The sequence below is a fragment of the Lithobates pipiens genome, unplaced genomic scaffold, assembly GCF_037356315.1.
Source record: "Lithobates pipiens isolate NorthernLeopardFrog02 unplaced genomic scaffold, aLitPip1_a1.2 Scaffold_1, whole genome shotgun sequence".
In the NCBI taxonomy this organism is placed as follows: Eukaryota; Metazoa; Chordata; class Amphibia; order Anura; family Ranidae; genus Lithobates; species Lithobates pipiens.
The window spans coordinates 222,391,079-222,412,539 of NW_027507685.1; the positions used below are offsets into that span (position 1 = coordinate 222,391,079).

The following is a 21,461-nucleotide window of genomic DNA, read 5'->3' on the forward strand; positions in this document are numbered from 1 at the left end:
CCATATATATGAATTTGGTTGGGATGATGTGGTTGTTATAGACATGCTAATGGGAGCGTGATCTGACCACGTGGCCGTATGTATATGGGAGGATGAAATCTTGTCAAGCAGCCATTTATCTGTCAAGAATAAGTCAATTCTGGAGTAGGTATTGTGCCGTGGTGAGAAATATGTGTAATCCCTTTCTTTAGCATGTCCACATCTCCATACATCAAATAAGTCATTCGAAGTTATGAACTTATCAAGGGGAGAAGCATAGCGTTTGGACTTAGCAGAAGAGTCCATATCATTGTTTGGAATCAAATTGAAATCTCCACATATCAGGAGGTGTCCTTTTTGAACTTTCTTCGCCTCCTCTATAGTTTTTTTAATGAAATGCATTTGCCTCATATTCGGAGCATAAAATAGATACAAGGGTGTATTGAATATTGTTAATGGTACAAATCAAAAAAAATAGCGACCTCCAGGGTCAGTGATACAATTATCTAATTGAAATGTAATAGTATCTCTAATAGCTATTAACACCCCTCTTTGTTTTTTTGGAGAATTTTGTTTGAAAAATATGAGGAAAATGCTTATGTTGACATTTGGGAGATGCATCTTTAGCAAAATGTGTCTCTTGAACACATAATATGTCACAATTAAAGGATAAGGCAGACCTCCACATAGAGGTTCGTTTCACTGGATGATTCAGTCCCCTTGCATTTAGGGACAATATTTTGAAAGACATATTAATATATATCAAAATTAGATGTTACTATAATTCTATATATTCCTAAAAAAAATATTCTCTAGTTTCTATAACGCTTAAACTAAAGATCTAAGTATTTGTTATATGATCAGTTCACAGTTACTATTAAATCATGCACACAACAATGTAGATTTTTTTTTTTTTTCAAACCTATGAAAAAACGAGCTATTACTCTATTAGTAGTTATTTGGCAATATATATTGCAAGAGGAAAAAAAATAATAATAAAAATAAAAAAAAAGGAGAGAAGAAAAAAAAAAGAGTAAAGAAAAAAATATTTTCCCAGAGTCAGCAGTAATCCACTCAAAGGAATGCTGACCAAGATAGGGGGTGAAGTTCAAGTAGGAAGGTATTGAGCATAAAACCAGACCGTATATGTCAGTAATGCATATGAGTTAACAAGCAGGAGTAGTTCATTTGTATTTAATTCTATTTTGTTCACGCTTTTGTCCAAAGTGGAATGAATTTGGTTTTCCCTTCAAGTCGGGGGTTTTGTGGAAGATCAACTATAATACCCCATGTTTGGAGTAATTGCATGCCATCTTCAATGGTAGATATAGCAAAATGTTTCCCATTGTAAGTGGTCAAGATAGTGGCTGGATGTCTCCATTTGTATGTAAAGCTCCCTCGCTTTGGAGAGAATTTGCACTTTAGCTTGATAAAAATGAATTTGCAGAATTACATCTCTGGGAATTGATTCTTCTAGATGTTTTGGTTTGGGAATTCTATGAATACAATCGATTGTAAGTTCAATCGGCGATAATTCTGGCAATAATGTAGAAAATAGTGTATTTGCATAGTTACGTAAGTCCATAGGTAGAACTGACTTTGGTATTCCTCATTTTAATGTTGTTTCGACGTGAGCGGTCCTCGAGATCTGCCAATTTCATCTTGACCCACATGGAATCATATTTTTGTTCTGTACATGCATCCACTAGCTCATTCACTGTTTCAGTGCATTCCTCCATTTTGTTTTCAACGTATTGCAGTCTACAATCCATATGTTTCATATCAAGAGAGAATTTATGAATCATGGAGGATAGATTAGATATAATAGATGATTGTAATGACACAAGCATTTCTTTCATTGTGGTATCTAGTACTGGCTGACCTGATGTTGGGAAAGCAGCTATAGATGTCTGTAATGAGGACATAGAATTAACACCATGCAGAGCTGTGTTCACAGTATCAGCTGCCTGGCAAGATGAATCCAGCTTCATCCGTGATTTTGTGGGTCCCTGGGATGTTGGGGATAGATGAGAAGAGCCATTAGAATATGAGGATGAAAATTCCTCATCCATTTCAGGTGGATGGCTATCAGAAAGGTTTGTGTGAGTTTTATTATTTTTCCTCACAGCTTTGGCGGTGGCATCTTGGATTTTAGTCAGCTCACCGCTCTGTTTAAATGTAAATGATGACAGCTTTTTTAGTCCCCTTTCTTGCGAGACATTATTGCCCCTACTGTCCCAGGAGTACTGCAGAGTATTTAGGTATGTTTTTATAGGAGAATACCTGCCTGTTTTTTGCTGTTAAATGGCCAACTGTGGAGAGCTTTAGGCTTAAGCAGCCACCTTCTTGAGCGCGCAAGCCACGCACCCTCGCAAATTGTACTGTTTTGGAACTGGTCCTGCAGCCCTGGACTTGAACCCAGGACCTCAGCTGTGTCTGGCAATGAATTTTCTCTCTGAGCTATCTGAGATGCTGGACAGTGCCTTGTCAGATCCTTTAGACTAGGGGTCATCAACCCCCGGTCCGCGGCCCACTACCGGGCCGTAGCGTCTTTGCAGCCGGGCCGCGGCAGGCTGTGAGGCACCGGTGGATCAGAGAGGAAAGCGGGCGGGCGAATAAGAGAAGCGGGCTGGTGAGCAGAGATGACATCTCTCTCCGCCCGCCTAGCATCCCCGCTCTTCCGCCCTCACAACGTGCGGAATGTCGGCGGGGAGCAGAGAGATGACATCATCTCTCCCTGCCCGCCTAGCATCACCGCTCTTCTGCCCTCGCAGCATACAGAATGTCGGAGGTGCGGCGGGGAGCAGAGAGATGACATCATCTCTCACTGCCCACCCCGCATCTCTGCTCTCCTGCCCTCATTTAAGAAAGACCACTGAACCAGTGTCACCAATGCAGTGGCAATCCTCATCTGGTGGCACTGGCAGGTGATGTGGCAAGTGGCATTACTCAACTGGTGACAGGCAGTCTGACAAGTGGCATTTCTCATCTGGTGGCAGGCGACATGGAAAGTGACACACTCAGGGCTCCCACTGATTCTGCATTATGGTGAGTTGAACTATTTCATACATATTACAATGTAATATAAGAAATAATGCGCTTCAATCATTCTGACACCATACCAACCATGGTGCCATGATGATGGAAGTACCAACAGCCGAACACCAGCTATTGTCAGATAAATTGCCAGCAAAATTCGCTTACCCCCCCCCCCCCCCCACGCGTGTGCGTACATCACCCCCAGTCCCTCGCTGGGCCTTGGCACAATTTTCTTCCACGCAGCCGGTCCCCAGTGCCAAAAAGGTTGGGGACCACTGCTTTAGACAACCCTGCCTTGTACCTTGATCTCTTTGCTCCTCCCATGAACTTCCTAATATAAGCCATGTCTCTGCACTTCCTCCTTGCCAGAATATTGTGCTATCTCCAGCCTGTATCTCGCTCCTGTCTTCCCTGCTGCCGCTTATATTTGCTACTACTTGTTATCGACCCTTGGCTTGTTCCACAACTATGCTTCTGCCTGATCCCAACCTGCAACTACTCGTCACCGACCTTTTGGCTTGCTTACTGACCATGCTTCTGTTTGATCCTCACCTGCTTATCCGCTACTGAACCCCGGCTTGCTCACCTCCTGGTGGGGCGATCCTGAGGACTGTGATCTGGTACTAACACGCAGCTAAATCCATCTCCACCATCTGGAGCTCTGGTGAAAACCGGTTAGTACTTAGACTCCGCACCTCAGGTGAGCCTGTGTCATCTGCCAGTGTGACTGCCTGTGTTAACCCGTTATGTGCTGACGGGTTAACACCTCCTTTGAAGCCCCAATGACCACATGTTCCAAGCTGAATATAAAAGACAGCCCCTCCCCCAACTAAGATGTTATTTTTTTGGTTATGCTCCAGGCCACATGTTGATTGCAGTTGGTAAGTAATTTGTTTGCTGCATCCCCCCCCCCCCCCCCCTGCCAAACCTACTCCTCCATGTTCAGCCTCTCATGGAGTTGGAAGACCCAGAATGATGAAAGTAAATCTTTCTAAAAACTGGGATGCCTTGTCCCAAGGCTGCGGGTGAAATGATGCTTAAACAGCATTGATATATTGTACATGTGTGGTATTATAAGAGCTCTGCAATGTCATCATTGCCTCTCCCTTTGGTTTTTTCCTGCCTTTTTATAAGCAGTGCACTGCACTGCTCTCCTGGCTTTATTGACAGTCTGAGAGCAGCTGTGAATGGTGTCACAGAGTGTGGGGAGATGGGCAGCACAAGATGGGAACCGACAGACACCATGCAGTGGTATATCTGATTTTGGAGGTCTGCAGTTGAGAGGGCTTCTCTCCCTCTCTCTCTGCAGTGCTTCCAGGTAAAAGACTTACCTCAGATTCTGGAAGAGTCTCCTGTCTGTCTCTGGGGTGCTGTCCTGGCTCTCCTGCTATGCTATGTACTTCTGTGGGTTTGACAGTCTGACTGCATTTTGTCTCAGACTCTGACTGTGTCTGCTGTCTGCCTTTGGAAATGCTGCCTGAAGCTCACCTGCAGATACTTCTGAGGTGAGTGGATGAAGGCAGATAGCTCTTAAAGCGACAGGGTTCCATGTTTTTTGGTGAGAGGTAATATGCTTTTCTGCATATATTTTGTGCAAATATGAGCTTACCACACCTGTTAGTGGCACAGAAGATTAGCAAAGGTAGGAGGGGGTGACGTAGGACATGGTTCTTAAAAGAGTGGCCAGGGAAAATCTGCAAATTAAGGTGCTTTAGAAATCCTGAATGCAAACGCTCCAAAAAACATAACGACCCGCCAAAGATCACAGGATGACGACACCTAACAGGTTTTCACATTCATTAATCATGTGGTAAATACACTCTAATGGAGCTGTTTCCACTTGCCCTGTGAAGGGACAGAATCCAGAAATTGGTACATTCATTTATGCCAGCATGATAGAAGATGCCTTGCCAAGCTCAGGGTGCATTTTTTTGTCTGCATGCAGTCTGTAGTGGCAGAGAAATTAAATTGCCTCACAAGGATGGGGGTTGTGCAAAATTCCAAGACCTATTAAGACGGCTATAGCAGAAAGTATACTGAAAATATACACGCCACAAGCAACACCCATAATGATAGAGCCTAAATCGCTTGTTCATGAAGAATGTTTTTTTCCCATAATGACAAAGCGTAAAATCGCTCATGAAGGAGGATGATCTTTTCCCATAATGGCAGAGCGTAAATCGCTCATGATGGAGGATGATCTTTTCCCATAATGGCAGAGCGTAAATCGCTCAAGATGGAGGATGGTCTTTTCCCATAATGGCAGAGCGTAAATCGCTCATGGTGGAAGATGGCCTTTTCCCAACAGTGATAGAGCATAAATCGCTTGTTGATGGAGGTTGACAGCAGACCTCGTCAGAAGACCAATTTACAGTAAGCCCTTGTACACACGGTCGGACATTTCGATGGAAAATGTCCAATCGGACCGTGTTGTCGGATAATCCGACTGTGTGTGGGCTCCATCGGACTGTTTCCGTCGGACTATCCGACCGACAACGTTTTAGAGCTGGGCTATAAAATTTTCCGACAACATGGTCCGATCGGACTTTGTCCGATCGTTTGTAGAGAATTCCGATCGGACAAAGTGCCACGCATGCTCAGATCAAATTCCTAGAACAAAGCTATTGGCTACTAGCCTGAACGTAGTCCCGTCGTAACAAAATAACGTCATCACGTTACGAACGATCGGATTATCCGACAACTTTGTCCAAACGCGTGTATGCAACACAAGTTTCGGACAAAATCCATCAGACAAAATCTGACGGATTTTGTTGTCGGAATGTCAGATCATGTGTATAGGGGCTAACAGGTTCCCTAAGCTTTATCCATATAAAATGGCTGCTGTATGTTTATGCACTGCACTTCTAAAACGCATGTAGAATGCATCAAAAACACTCATGGAGAAAGACATCTGGAATGCAGAAACTGTGGTGATCTGGCCATCAGGCTTGCACAGAATCTATACAGTGACAGATTTTGCCTGCCAACCAGCAATAGAGTTAACTTCGATATATTAACTTCAGAAATGGCATTACATTCAACATTGGAAACTACAAGAGAAAAAGTGGAACCTGGCAACTGACTTTTAGTTGATGCTTTTGATAGACCTAGTACAAGCGCTGGCGCACTCAGTCACTGCTAGGAGAGCAGTGGAACTTCTACACAAGCCTTCGACATTTCCTATAATGGGAGGTTATTGTTCGGCCAAACACTGAACAATGCAATTAAGCGAATGACAGGAGGGAAAGTCTGGACTGTAGCCACAGACTAGTAAGAGGAAGCTGCCATCCTTCACTCAAGCCCACTGAACTTCAGAGGGTGCAGGAGGTCAAATCTTATAGGACAGGCTGCAGATCTAATAGATCACAATGGAGGTATCTCAATGTTACTTTTGACATGAAATAAAGCCAAAGCAAGCTGCTAAGATGGCTGGTAAGTCTCTTTTAAAGGTGCATCCAATCAGTCTCTTCCAGTTGGGGCCAGGGGGGGCCTAAGTGAAGTAGATGATTGTAGCTTCCTTCTGGAGGGTTTATACAACAATCGCCAAAGACCAGTGGGTACAGAAGACAGTTGGGTGGACAATGGAGAACAGATCTCAGAAGAGAAAATGTTTGCAAGATTTTTATGCTGCTACAAGGCCATCAAGCCAGTGATGCTGAAAACATAGAATCAACTGGGGCCTTTCTCCACAGTTTTTCTAGTACCTAAGGCAGGAGCCTCCTGACCTGTTTCAGTATGAAGGAATGGAATGTGTTCATATACATCAAGAGGTTCTAGATGGAGTCCATGCAGACAGTGAAGTTTTGGTGGACTGGCTTCATGGTTGTGGATATGTTCCTGGGACTTTAGTGGACCATTGTTTATCATTTATTTATTTTTGTATACACACCTTTATATTGGTGCTTCTTAGGGCCGGTTCACACTGGGGGCGATGCGAGGCGACAAGACTTGCCTCGCCGCGACCTGCCGCGACCTCAGCGGCGACTTGCAAATGACTTCTGTATAGAAGTCAATGCAAGTCGCCCCGAGGTCGCCCAAAAGTAGTACAGGAACCTTTTTTCTAAGACGGAGCGACTCGAGTCGCTCCTCTTAGAACGGTTCCATTGAACAGAACGGGGGCGACTTGTCAGGTCGCGGCACGGCAAGTCGTGTCGCCTCGTGTCGCCCCCTGTGTGAACCGGCCCTTAGCGCTGCACTTACTTTATTTATTTTAAACTTGGTTTGTTTGTGTGCTAGCAGCTTGGCTGTGTTTAATAACAGGTGTTTCTTATTATTGGTTTGTATGTTCATACACTGTTCACTATTTCTATCTATTTTTTGGTTTAGCGCGGTGCTTTCCGCTTTATATAAAACAACTATAGATTACCTTAAACACCTCGGATATTTTGAACTGTCCCTAAACACCCTGAATGCTTTCAATGCTTTGAACTGTTGTACCTTAACCGTCTGCTACATAATTTACAACTAGGGTTTTCCACTGATTTACAATATTACCATATTATTATTATTTTTTTTTTTTTTATGTTAAACATAGGTTTTTATTAAACATACGGTGCACACATGGTATATTGACGTCATATACATACTCAAAGAAGATTTTGCATTGCATAGTTCAGATAAGTTATAAGGATGAGTTCTATAAAAGCATATATTGCAATAAATGGAGCATCACATTCAAATGTACATGGCATAGTAGTTGCTTCAATTTACAGTGATTTTGCTACGCTACACACAGGTATCAGACTCTTGTAACCAGCAATCCCATATCTTATTGTACTTATCGGGGCAGCCTCTGTTAATGTATATACATTTTTTGTAGGTAAAGTAGTATTCACTTCAATTGAAAAAAGAAAATAGGTGGGACTTTATATGAGGCCATGACCATCCAGTACATTGGTCTCCATCCCTAATTGATTAAAAAGAATGGGGAAATGGGGGCAGGCGGGGCAGTGGGACTTTATGTGAAACATAACACTAAGGAAGAATGAGTCATTCATTGTAAGTATAATTAATATTTATTTGATAGGGATATCAATAAATATTAATTATACTTACAATGAATGACTCATTCTACCTTAGTGTTATGTTTCACATAAAGTCCCACTGCCCCGCCTGACCCCATTTCCCCAGTATTCACTTCCCAGTTTCCACTCTACCATCCTTGGGGGTGATTGTCTCATCCATTTTTTGGCTATTTTCCTGGCTGAGAATAGTGTCTCATGCAGAAAGATTTTGGTGTACTTGTCAATGGTATCAGGAAGGATTCCAAGGAGGCACTGTTTTGGGTCAAGTGCTAGGGATGAGCCCTTAGTGTCATGAAGGAATGTTACTACTTGCTTCCATAGTCCCTGGATCTTGGGACAGGCCCAAATCAGATGGAAAAAAGTGCCTGTTTCCAGTCCACACAGCAAGCACATTGTGGACTGAGTTAGTTTGTATCTTGCCACCCTGAGGGGTGTACGATATGCTCTGTGCAGAATATAAAGCTGTGACAAACGGTCTGACAATTTAGGAGATACTTCCCTGCATGTCTCCAACGCCTCCCCCGACTCCTCATCTGTCATTGAGCCCACCTCCCTCTCCCACCTATGTTTCAAGTTATATGCAATTTTGGTAGATATGGGGGTGGAGAGCATGTTATAAAATGCCAAAATTAACTTTTGGGGTCTGTGCCCTTAATCACTGCCATGACGGCATTAGGGGCAGATTCTGGGATTGAGTCAGGAAACTGCGACTGTGTTGCATGGCGGAGTTACAGGAATCTAAAGAACATTCGGTTTTAGAGGGTAAATTCCTCTTTAAGAAAATGAAAGGTTTTAAGGCGTCTATCTTTTAGTATATGATGTAAATAGAACACACCCTGTCTTTCCCATAAACCTGTGTCTTGCAGTTTGGCTAATTCGGGTAGGTGTTTGTTGTGCCACAGCGGCGTGTGATCATTATGTATTGCAACACTTTCCTGCAACAATTTCCTGCAATGTAAAAAAAAAAAATAAGAAAAGTTTTTAAAGCGACATAAGTCGTGCCTGCAAATGTAAACGGTGTTCAAATCACACATGTGTGGTATTGCTGCGATCGTCAGAGTGAGAGCAATAATTCTAAATGTTTTTAAAGCGTTATTTATGGAGATTTTTAGGTACCGTAGTTTGTTGCCATTCCAAGAGTGTACACAATTTCAAAGCATGACATGTTACGTATCAGTTATTTACTCTGCATTACATCATCTTTCACATTATACAAAAAATTTTGCTAATTTTACTGTTTAGTTTTTTTTAATTAATGAAAGTGTTTTTTTTCCCTAAAAAAAAATGCGTTTGAAAGATCGCTGTGCAAATATAGTGTGACAAAAAATATTGCAACGGTGACAATTTTATTCCCTAGGGTCTCTGCTAAAAAAATATATGTAAGAAGGCCAGTATGGTGGCCTGAATTTATTGAAGGAGCCCAACGTCACTAGGCCGACTCTTCGAAAAATCATTAGCGTCCGGGAGTTCAAGTGTTCAAAGTTTTTCGAGGCTCTCGTTTCCGTTCGCACTTCACATACAACGTGTCTGGCACGACAGGGTTTTCAGTTGACTTTTTCATTTCACGCATTGTTAGATATCAAATCGATGTCACTCATGAAATTAATGGACACCGATTGGTGCCATATCAAAGCTAAACCATTTCAAACCATTTCAATCATTTCACTCTCATGTACCTCGCTCCGATTTGAATCCAGTCGCATCCACGCTCCAGAGTGAATACATGCTCCAGAGTCCCGTTTGTTGTCAATCACGGGTTGCGGCTCACCAATTCGTGCCTCTGTCATGGCACATCATTTCACTGTCACGTATCACGTTCCGATACGAATCCAGTCGCATCTACGATGCACCAATTAGTTCCGGTGTGCCCCAGGTATTTTTGGCCTCATTTCAGTACATGCTCCAGAGTCTCGTTCGTTGTCAGTCGCAGTCACGGCACGACCGATTCTTGCCTTTGTCATGGAAATTTTTTTTCACTCATTTCACTGTCACGTACCATCCTCCGATTCGAATCCAGTCGCATCTGTGATTTTCCCGAATCGTTCCGGTGTGCCCCAGTTATTTTTGCCTCATTTCAGCACATGCTCCAAAAAAAAAAAAAAACACACCCTGTCTTCCTTCGAAGTTCAGTCAGGGTCTCAATTCATTCGTTAAAAACGTTTGCCTCACTGCTACTTCCCCTTATAGTCGCGCAATCCGATGCATGTTGATTTCGTTTAATACACTTTACAACTGATATGTATCAGGATTCATTACATACAATTGCAAAAAGTTTGTATCGGTTTTCATTTCATACATGCTACAGCCCGATTCGAATCCAGTCGCTTCGGCGGCACAGCGATTCGTACCGGATCCATTTCGTAGTCTCCACATTTATATCGGATTCATTCCATACACTCTACAACCGATTCGTATAGGATTCATTTAATACTTACAACGGATTCATATCAGATTAATTACATACACATCCAAGCAAAAAAAAATTAAAAATCCTTCTTGCAATCATTGCAAGCTTGCATCCAAGCATAACGCCTTGCAATCTTTGCAAGCAGGCATCCAATCACAACTTCTTGCAATCATTGCAAGCGTGCATCCAAGCATAACTCCCTGCAATTGTTGCAAGCATGCATCCAAGCATAACTTCTTGCAATCGTTGCAATCACACACCCAAACATAACTCCTTGCAATAGTTCTCCAAGACTACACCTATACACAGGAGTGTACCAAGAAACAGCTTCAGTCTCTTGAGAATGCTCAATTCCGCAATACGGGTCATTCCCCAGGGTCGTTCTTCATGTCATGCCTCCTGGTCTTCCGCTGCCAGACACAGGACCCTGATCAGATCCATATTTAGACACCACGGCAGTAGCACACCTATCAATGGGGGAGGCTTCTGTACTACAGGAACAGTATATCAATGTTCATACCATCAATATCGCCCCTATCACCCCAGGTATTGACAGATGCCACAGCCTCCACAGGCTTCGCTGCAATTTTTGGCCACCATTGGTTTACAGGACCATGGCCTCCAGAGATACCCCTAAATATACTTAGCCGGTGTCCAAAACTTCTGGCCTCACTAAGTCCCCCAAAAACCATCTTTAGTCGCATCCCATACAACCCCAGCCATCTTATGCGGCATCCAAACGACAATCCACCAGCAAGGCGAAATGTCTGCCTATAACAAATGCCATCTCCCGTGAAAGGTCTACTATCCTTGCTAATTCACCATTTGGCCTTCTCCCCAGCCAGGTCGTACAAGCGGCCATCTACTTAGATTGCCACGGGTTCTTGCGGCCTAGCGAGTTTCGGTCAAGCAACCCTGCCAGGTTTTGCCTAGACTTTACCTGGCTCACTACCAAGACCATTTCAACCTTCACCTTGCAGTATCTAAAGCCCAGCAATCAGGCTCCGGGGTAGACATTCACCTCCATAAAACAAACAATGTCTGGTGTCCGGTAACCATACTCGACCACCTACTGTCACTCCTACAGGAACAGTCAAACTCTAATCCCCTACTACCTTTTCCAACCAAACCTTTGAGTGACTGCCAGTTCGTCAAATATGCAAGGATTCTTCTTCGCAACCTACACCGCAATCCCAGTCAGTACTCCGGTCACTCTTTCGTATTGAACAAGCCTTGACTCCATCTCGGCATGAGGTCCCAGTTAATGTCATTAAGACACTAGGCAGGTGGAAGTCTGCCTGCTTTGCCCGGTACATCCCCAATCCTCAGGTGGAAATGGCACAAGCATACACCAAACTTACTCAATGAATAACACTGAAAACGAATACACCCCTACCTGAATTTTTTTTTTGCCCCCTTATTTTGGCATACCGCCCATCAGACCAGGGCACACTTCAGGTCCATTTCATGTTGTAAGCCTTATGGTAAGTCTATGTTGTTCATATCTGTATAGGCCATAGGGCTCCAACCATAAGTAAGAAGGCCAGTATGGTGGCCTGAATTTATGGGAGGAGCCTGGGGGGATTTAACCAGCCCGCTCGCCTGTGGTCTTCGGTTTCCTGTGAGCGATACCCGCCCTCCCATCTCCTTTTCAGGGCATTTCTCAAATTCATTTCTCTTCACAATATTAATTTCTAATCTTGGGTATGCCCCCTTATTTTGGCATACCGCCTATCAGACCAGGGCACACATCAGGTCCATTTCATGTTGTAAGTCTTATGGCAAGTTTATGTTGTTCATATCCATATCAGCCATAGGGCTAAAACCATAAATAATGTTTGGGGATAAAAAAAAATATGGATTTTAACTTGTAAGCAACACATGTCAGCAATAGGCTTAGTCGTGAAAGGGTTTATATAATCAAGTACCAGGGCTAGTGTGTGTGCCTTTATTTTTTTATCTTGTAATAACCCATTTTTCTTTGTTGCCTATAGCCTTTTGCTACAAAGCTTTTTTGTTATGGGCTTGTTCTGAATAATCACTCTCATGGGTACAATTCCTCCTCAACCTTAATAATTGACTCAGGACAGTGGCGTAACTAGAACCTTCAGGGCCCCGATGCAAGAAACCATGAAGGGCCCCCCTGAACCCCAGCTAGGGCCCTTCCCTTCGAGTCTGGTGGTGAAACTCCAGGGCGTGGTCACAGGTATGACCTTTGTGAGCCCTGTAGTTCCACCACTGGTATCATTAGTTTTTTTTTTTTAGGTGCCCCATTGGGGGACTGTCCCTTGGCAGGATGGGGTCCCTGTCCCCAGAAGAGATGAGGTCCTTTTCTCCAGGGCAGATGAAGTTACTGCCCCCAGGTGAGAAGGGGTCCCGGTCCCCAGGGGAGGTGGGGGTCCCTGTCCCCACGTAAGAAGGGGTCCCTGTCCCCAGGGGGAGAGGGAGGCGGTATGTAATGGTGTGTGGGGGATGGGGTCCTCTCACTCACCATGACCAAGCTGTAGGCCGCGCACTCATCCATGTTGGCCTGGGCTCCATCCAGTGTGCTGGATGGGCGATCAGCATATCTCAAAGAAAGACCTTTCATCATCTGTGTATGACGGGGGAGGAGGGGGGCTGGCAGACAAGCTTGCAGTGTCCTCCGGGGAGCCGGCTCTCATAGGGCTGCACTGCATCTGTGTGCTTAAAGTTTGTTCACCCGGAAGAAGTATGCAGTGCAGTGTGGGCCGGACTCGGGGGGGGGGGGGGGGGCGGGACTCTGGCCAGGGAGAACAGACATCGGACTGAGCGGCAATGCATGGAGCAGGAGAGGGGTACTCTGAGGAGCCGGCTGAGGACACAGGTCATGCGGGGAATGCACAACTAAAGAGCAGCCAGTGCGATAGTCGAGCATGGAGCTCTGTTAGTCACCCTCCACCTCCAGCCACCCATGTGCATGGTGCACTGGTACCCCTAGCTGCCTATGCTCCTGCTGGCCATATGTAGAGGGGGCTGCATGGGCCCCCTGCATCACAGGGCCCGGTTGCGGTCGCGACTGCTGCACCCCCTATAGTTACGCCCCTGACTCAGGAACACAGTGAACTGATTAAATAAATGATGAGGGCATCTTCTCAGGTTATACCATTAAAAGTCCAAAAAAAATAATAATTATGAAAAAAAAATTGTCACAAAAATACAAATAAAGTAGAAGTAAAAGCAAAATTGTGAAAATTCTTCTTTGTAAAAGTTCATATAAGCAGTGTCCATCACCAGTGGAATGAAATACTGTATAGCCTCATGTAGAGCCTTCACCACGAATAGTAAAATTGCATGCTTACCAAATAGAAAATAGACCAAAATACCAAATAGAAATTACCTTCTATCTCTAGAAAGGTCAATAGAGCTTAATTATGGATGCGCAAGATGCTGGTCCTAGAGACAACTCCAAATTGCTTTCCCAATTTTTCGATCAGCCCTGCTGCTCCAGCCTGAAGTAGCTATTTTTTGGTAAGCATGCAATTTTACTATCCGTGCTGGAGGCTCTACACGAGGATATATTTTATTCCACTGGTGATGGACATTGCTTTATATTTTTCACAGTTTTACTTTTACTTTATTCATATTTTTATCACAAATTGTTTTTCATAATTATTCTGATTTCTTCACGTGGACCTTGGTTGCCCTCTTTTAGGCTACTTTCACACTGGGGCGTTGTGTGCGCTGGCGGTAAAGCAGCGCTATGTTTAGAGGTCGCTTTACTGTCATTTTAGCAGCGCTATGAGGCCGCTAAGGGGCAGTTTTAACCCGAAAAAGGGTTAAAACCGCCCGCAAAGAGCCGCTACAACGGCACTTTGCAGGCGGGTTTGCAGCGCTGCCCCATTGTTTTCAAAGGGAAGGAGCGCTTTAGGAGCAGTAAATACACCGCTCCAAAGATACGGCTTGCAGGACATTTTTGACCGCCATGCAAGCGCACTGCTCCAGTGTGACAGCCCCACTGGAGACACAGCACTTTTAGCACTTTAGAGCCTGCACAGTGCCTCAGTGTGAAAGCAGCCTTATGTTGAAGGAAGGATTGTTTATTCATCATTTATTTAATTTCTTCACTGTGTCTGGGATATGGGGTCAAGTGGCAAGATAGAAGCCTTTTCTTAAGAAGTAAAACATCCAAGCTGGCTACATTTTGCAAAAACACATCTGAAGTCTCCCAAAAGCATGTGGGAAATTTTTTTTCTGGTCTGATGAAACCAAGGTTGAACTTTTTGGCCATAATTCCAAAAGATATATGTTTGGTGCAAAAACAACACTGCACATCACCAAAAGAACACCATGCCCAGAATGAATCATGCTTTGGGGCTGTTTTTCTTCAGCTGGAACAGGGGCCTTAGTCAAGGTAGAGGGAATTATGAACAGTTCCAAATACCAGTCAATATTGGCACAAAACCTTCAGGCTTCTGCTAGAAATCTGAACATGAAGAGGAATGAACATGAAGAGGAACTTCATCTTTCAGCATGACAATGACCCAAAGCATACATCCAATCAACAAAGGAATGGATTCACCAGAAAGCATTAAAGTTTTGGAATGGTCCAGCCACAGTCCAGATCTGAATCTGATTGAAAATTGATTGAAAATCTGTGGGGCGATCTGAATATTGCTGTTCACAGAAGATACCCTCGCAATCCGACAGATTTGAAGTGTTTTTGCAAAGAAGAGTGGGCAAATATTGCCAAGTCAAGATGTGCCATGCTGATAGAATCATACACAAAATGACTGAGTGCTGTAATATAATCAAAAGGTGCTTCAACAAAATATTAGTTTAAGGGTGTGCACACTTATGCAACCACATTATTTTATTTTCCTATTTTTACTTCCCTCCACCTAAAAGATTTCAGTTTGTTTTTCAAATATAGGTCACATTAAAGGTGGAAAAAGTTCTGAAATTATTTATCTTTGTCTCATTTTTTTGCATCACAGAAACCTGACATTTTAATGGGGGTGTATAGACTTTTTATATCCACTGTATATGTTTAGATATATATATAGGCAGCACTATATAACTATAATGGTTTACGAGTATATGTGGAAACACATTAGGTACTTGCAGCAAAATTTGGGTGATTTGGTGATTTCATTTATATTATTATTTCTTGCTAAGTTGGAGATGTGCACGGGGCTTATTTTATTTTTTAACTAGGCCTTAGCCTCATTAGAAGTTGTAATAGTCTTTATATCAAAAATCCAAACCAAGACATAAAGCCTCTGTGTCTGGCTATTTTTATTGTAATTGTTTTTATAGATGGAGGTCAACTAGGGCTATGAATACTAAAATTCTCATGTAAATATATTTTAATATAAAATATGTTTCTGTATTGTTGTGGTCAAGTGAACTGTTTTTCACATTTTTATTTATTTCACATAAGTGAACTGTTTTATATTATATCCTCTATATTAATTCCTTTTTGAGGGCATTATACATAACAATAGAGGTTGCATATTGTCAGGTTATCAACACCAGGCCACAGGCCAAAGAAACATCCTCTGATATAGGTTTTTGTTTTTTCCTAAACCTAAACTCCAGCCATACATCTAAATACTTGACTGAAATACAGTACATGCCTGAGGGATGTATCAGTTGTTTTACAATTGTGTTCAGTCAAGTCAGTCATGCGATCCAGAAGCCCAGTTCTTTCATGCAATCCAGACAAAGATCTTTTTTTTCAGTCTACACTCTTCCACTTCTATTGAGAGAAATACAGGAGATATCTTGTTCTCCATTTTTTCCCCTTTCTATCTCTGGTTTCTGTCATTTCAGACCCTGACCTGGAAACCTGGAAAAAAAACATACAGATTTGTAGAGTCAGCATGAATTTAGGACTTGTAATTTGCATACTAATTGTAATAACTAGAGTCTGGTGGTTTTGGAAAGTATTGAAGTTTTTAGATAAACCTGTATATATTGCAGAAACTGGAAACCGGAAAACAGGGTTATGTTAGTTGCCTGGGAGAACAACATCTACAATAAAAATATGAAATATATAGATATTATTTTATTTAATATTATTATTATTATTACTATTATTAATTGTTTTTTTTTTTTTTTAAATAAGAATTCCAGGTATTTTATACATAACTACTATATTAGTCTAGCTTGGACCAAGATAATTATGCATACACCATACTTGGCCAAAGCCCTTGGAAGCCGAAAATCACTGAACTAGACATTACTACTGCAGTGATCTCTATTTGCTTCTGAGTCCCGTGCTGAGTGGCTGACCTGGTATAACACAAAACACAAGAGGTTGGCTGTTCTACATGGCAAAACACTCTTTTATTGGATGAGGTGGGCGAGCATGACATCACTGCCCCAATTCTGCACCTTGTCCAATCAGAAAATGCTTTTGCATTCATTTGGAACATGCAAAGCATTCTTTGAATGGTGCCTGCGTGAAGCAGCCAACCTCCTGTGTTCAGAATGCATCAGGGCAGCCTCTCAGTGCAGGGCCTGGAAGCAAGTGGAGATCACTGGTGTAGCAATGTCTACTTCAGTAAGGGTGTTTTTGTGAGATATTATATACATTTTAAATTTAAAGATAACAACATTTTTTTATTCTTTAAGATTACTATTGAAGATGTTGTTCTCCCAAGCTACTGACCTAACTCTTTCTTCTGGTTTCCAGTATCTTCATTTCATTTTGATTTCAGGCCCTGTTAGGAGATATATTCCTATATTCAAATTTATTATGAAACATGATATGCCCTTTCTGACTTATGTACATTTAGGCTGTCAGTTGTAATATCATAATGGAGGCACTAACCCTTCTCCCATATACAAAGAAATTAGTTTTCTTTAGCAGTGAGAAGTAAGGGTAAACCTCCAAAAGGTCCCTTTGACATGGGCAGCTGTCTCTACCACCCTCTGAAAATCGATCTGTGGTGGAAGAAGGTAGAGCCACAGCTTATCGGTGGTCAGAAGGCAATGCTGTCACCTGAATGCATTGGCTCACGGCTTGTTGCATGGTCTTATTGCCCTTAAAGTAGGAGTAAACTCGTGAACTGATAATTAGTGATGGGCCGAACATCCCCCGGTTCGGTTCGCATCAAAATTCCAGAACATGGAAAAAGCGAACCCTAATAAAGTCTGAGACCCAAACTCCCCAAAAGTCCCCATTTTGAATGCTTATATGCAAGTTATTGCCCATAAAATTGGTATGGGGACCTGGGTACTGCCCTAGGGACATGTATCCATTCAAAAATATTTTTAAAAATTATCGCTTTTAAAGGAGCAGTGATTTTAATGATGCTTAACCACTTTAGGACCGCCACATGTAATTATACGTTGGCAGAACGGCATGTATGGGCACAAGCACGTACCCGTACGTGCCTGCCTTCCAGCGGGTGGGGGGTCCGATCGGACCCCCTTCCGCTGGCTGCAGCGGTCCGTTTAGTTTCAGGAGCGATCCGGGATGAGGGGATAGCCAGAAACCTCTCGATTGCTCCTGGCGAATGAGAAGCTTCCCCTGCCTGTGTAGTGTAAACACAGGCAGGAGGAAGTGATGTCACTCTCCTCGGGGCAGTCTTTTTGACCGGACTGCGAGGAGAGGACATAGTAAGTGTGCACCAATCACTACACTGACACATAGGTACACATAGGCACACAAATCACCCCCCCCGCCCCCCCCCCCCTCCCAGTCATAGTGTCACTGATTGCAGTGATCATTTATTCACTGATCACTGCATTTAGTGTCAGTTGTGACCGTAAAAAGTGTCAGGGCAGCTAGTGTTAGGTCCAGGGTAGCCCCCTACCCCCCAAATAAAGGTTCAACCCCCTGATTGCCCCTAGAGTTAACCCTTTTACCCCCTTTTGCCAGTGTCACTAAGCAATCGTTTTTCTGATCGCTGCATTAGTGTCACTGGTGCCGCTAGGTAGCTAGTTATTTTTTAGGTTCACCGCCAGGTTTTTATAGCGCTAGGTACCCCCATATACTACCTAATAAAGATTTTAACCCCCTGATTGCCCCTAGAGTTAACCTTTTCACCAGCGATCACCGTATAAGTGTCACTGGTGACGCTGGTTAGCCAGTTAGTTATTTAGTTATTTAGGTATAGCATCAGGGCACCCACCATTTATTACCCAATAAAGGTTTAACCCCCTGATCACCCGGCGGGTGATATCAATTAGGTTTTAGGGTCAGATAGGGTCTGCATCACCCCAGGCAGCGCTAGGTTAGTGCCAGAACGGCTAACACCCACGCGCAAACCATACACCTCCTGTAGTGGTATAGTATCTGAACAGATCAATATCTGATCTGATCAGATCTATACTAGCGTCCCCAGCAGTTTAGGTTTCCAAAAAAAACGCATTGTTAGCGGGATCAACTGAGATACCTGCTAGCACCTGCGTTTTGCCCCTCCGCCCAGCCCACCCAAGTGTAGTATCAATCGATCACTGTCACTTACAAAACACTAAACACATAACTGCAGCGTTTGCAGAGTCAGGCTTGATCCCTGCGATCGCTAACAGTTTTTTTTGGTAGCATTATATATTTAAATCCTGAAGGCAGTGCTTGGGTTTCGGGGTCCTGTACGCGGCTAGGTTCCCAAAAAGTCCCCCACATGTGGTATCCCCATACTCAGGAAAAGCAGTAGAATTTATTTTGGGGGTGTAATTTCACATATGCCCATAGCATGTGTGAGCAATAAATCATTTAGTGGCAACTTTGTGCAAAAAAAAAAAAGTTTGTAATATTCTCGCAACTTGTGGCAAAATATAAAATATTCCATGGATTCAACATGCCTCTCAGTAAATAGCTTGGGGTGTCTACTTTCCAAAATGGGGTCATTTGGGGGGGGGGGGGGGTTGTGCTATTTTGCCATTTCATGGCATTCGAAACTGTGATAGGTAGTGAGGAGTGAAATCAAAAATTTGCACCCTTAGAAATCCTGAAGGCAGTGATTGGTTTTCGGGGTGCCGTACGTGGCTAGGCTCCCAAAAAGTCCCACATATGTGGTATCACCGTACTTAGGAGAAGCAGCAAAATATATTTTGGGGTGCAATTCCACATATAACTATGGCATGTGTGAGCAATATATCATTTAGTGACAACTTTTTGTAAACTTTTTTGTTTTGTGCCATTATACAATCACTTGGGACAAAAAAAAATATTCAATGGGCTCAACATGCCCCTCAGCAATTTCCTTGGGGTGTCTACTTTCCAAAATGGGGTCATTTGGGGGGGGGGGGTTGTACTGCCCTGCCATTTTAGCACCTCAAGAAATGAGATAGGCAGTCATAAATTAAAAGCTGTGTAAATTCCAGAAAATGTACTCTAGTTTGTAGATGCTATAACTTTTGCGCAAACCAATAAATATACGCTTATTGACATTTTTTTTTTTACTAAAGACATGTGGCTGAATACATTTTGTCCTAAATGTATGACTAAAATTGAGTTTATTCGATTTTTTTTTTATAACAAAAAGTAGAAAATATCTTTTTTTTTTTTCACAATTTTCAGTCTTTTTCCTTTTATATCGTAAAAAAAAAAATCGCAGAGGCAATCAAATACCATCAAAAGAAAGCTCTATTTGTGGGAAGAAAAGGACGCAAATTTCGTTTGGGTACAACATTGCATGACCGCGCAATTACCAGTTAAAGCAGTGCAGTGCGAAATTGTAAAAATACCTCCAGTCCTTAGGCTGACAATTGGTCCGGGGCTTAAGTGGTTAAAGTGAAATAATAAAAATGAGAAATTCCTTTAAATATAGTGCCTGCGGGGTCTCCTTAGTCTGCCTGTAAAGTGGCATATCTGTGCCGTGTTTAGAACCTGCTGCAGCAAGACTGACATTAAATAAATATATATATTAAAAAAAAAATATATATATATATATATATATATATATATATATATATATATATATATATATATATATGTGTGTGTGTGTGTGTTGTGGCAGAGCGAGGCTCTGTCCCTATGAAATTGGAGGTAAAAGAGACACAGAGTTTGCATATCTGCGGACTGCAAGACTACAGAGTGTAGAATATAAATGGAGAAAACTGCTCTGTCAGTTTTCTCCAGGTTTTGCTAGTCCTGGATGGGATTCTGTAGTTTGGAGAACCCTGAGAGTCATGGGTGGGGACGGGATCTCTAACCCTGTGTCCGGGTCTTGAGGATAGCAAGCAGGGTGTGTGCCCAGCTGCACATAGCCCATATAACGAGGGGCTGGTGAGAGTAGAGTGTGGAGGATGGTGGTGTGTGAGCAGCTTGTTGCTGTTTGAAGACAAATCTGTGTTTGGAGAGTGGTCTGCCCTGTGGGAGACTGTAGCCCTTGTAAGGGGGAGTTTTTGCTCAGGGACTGGGAAAGGCTGAGAGCCTTGAGAGTCGGGAAGACTATGGAAGCCAGTGAGTCCAGGGGGCTGGAAAGAATCGATGAGTCTGTTGGGAGCAAGCATAGGAACTACTGACAAGAGCCAGGTGGCTTGGTATGTTTTCATTTATGTGTACTGCGTGGGATTCCTGGAGGGACTGTTGTTTTGTTTTCCCTTTAGTAAACGTGGGCTACCAGGCCCTTAACTATAAATTCCTGTCTGATGTGGCCTCGCTGCACAAAAAATGCATCTAACCACTTGAGCTAAACACCCCAATGTCACTATATGTGTGTGTGTGTGTGTGTGTGTGTGTGTGTGTGTGTGTGTGTGTGTGTGTGTGTGTGTGTGTGTATGTGTATGTATATATATATATATATATATATATATATATATATATATATATATATATATATATATATATATATATATATGAAAATTACATTTCAATTGATTTTCCCAGCTGTAAGCTTTCTTGGGGAAAAAAAACAGCCATCTCTACCTATAATAAGGCTTGCCAATAGGTACTGTAAATATCTCCTAAACATGCACTGTTTAGGAGATATTTACTGTAGATGCAGCTGGTGATGTCCTCGGCCATTTCTTCAGAGTCCTGTGCCGTAAACAGCGTCTCCTGGGTGTATGCACAGGAATGACATAATCGCAGCTCC

General features: G+C 42.8%; 1 protein-coding gene across 1 annotated transcript in view; it reads left to right on the forward strand.

The window, feature by feature from the left end:
- Window positions 1-21,461, forward strand: part of LOC143983512 (N-acetyllactosaminide alpha-1,3-galactosyltransferase-like) — a 132,099-nt gene that overhangs the window by 36,586 nt on the left and 74,052 nt on the right. The gene's annotated exons all lie outside the window — the stretch shown is intronic.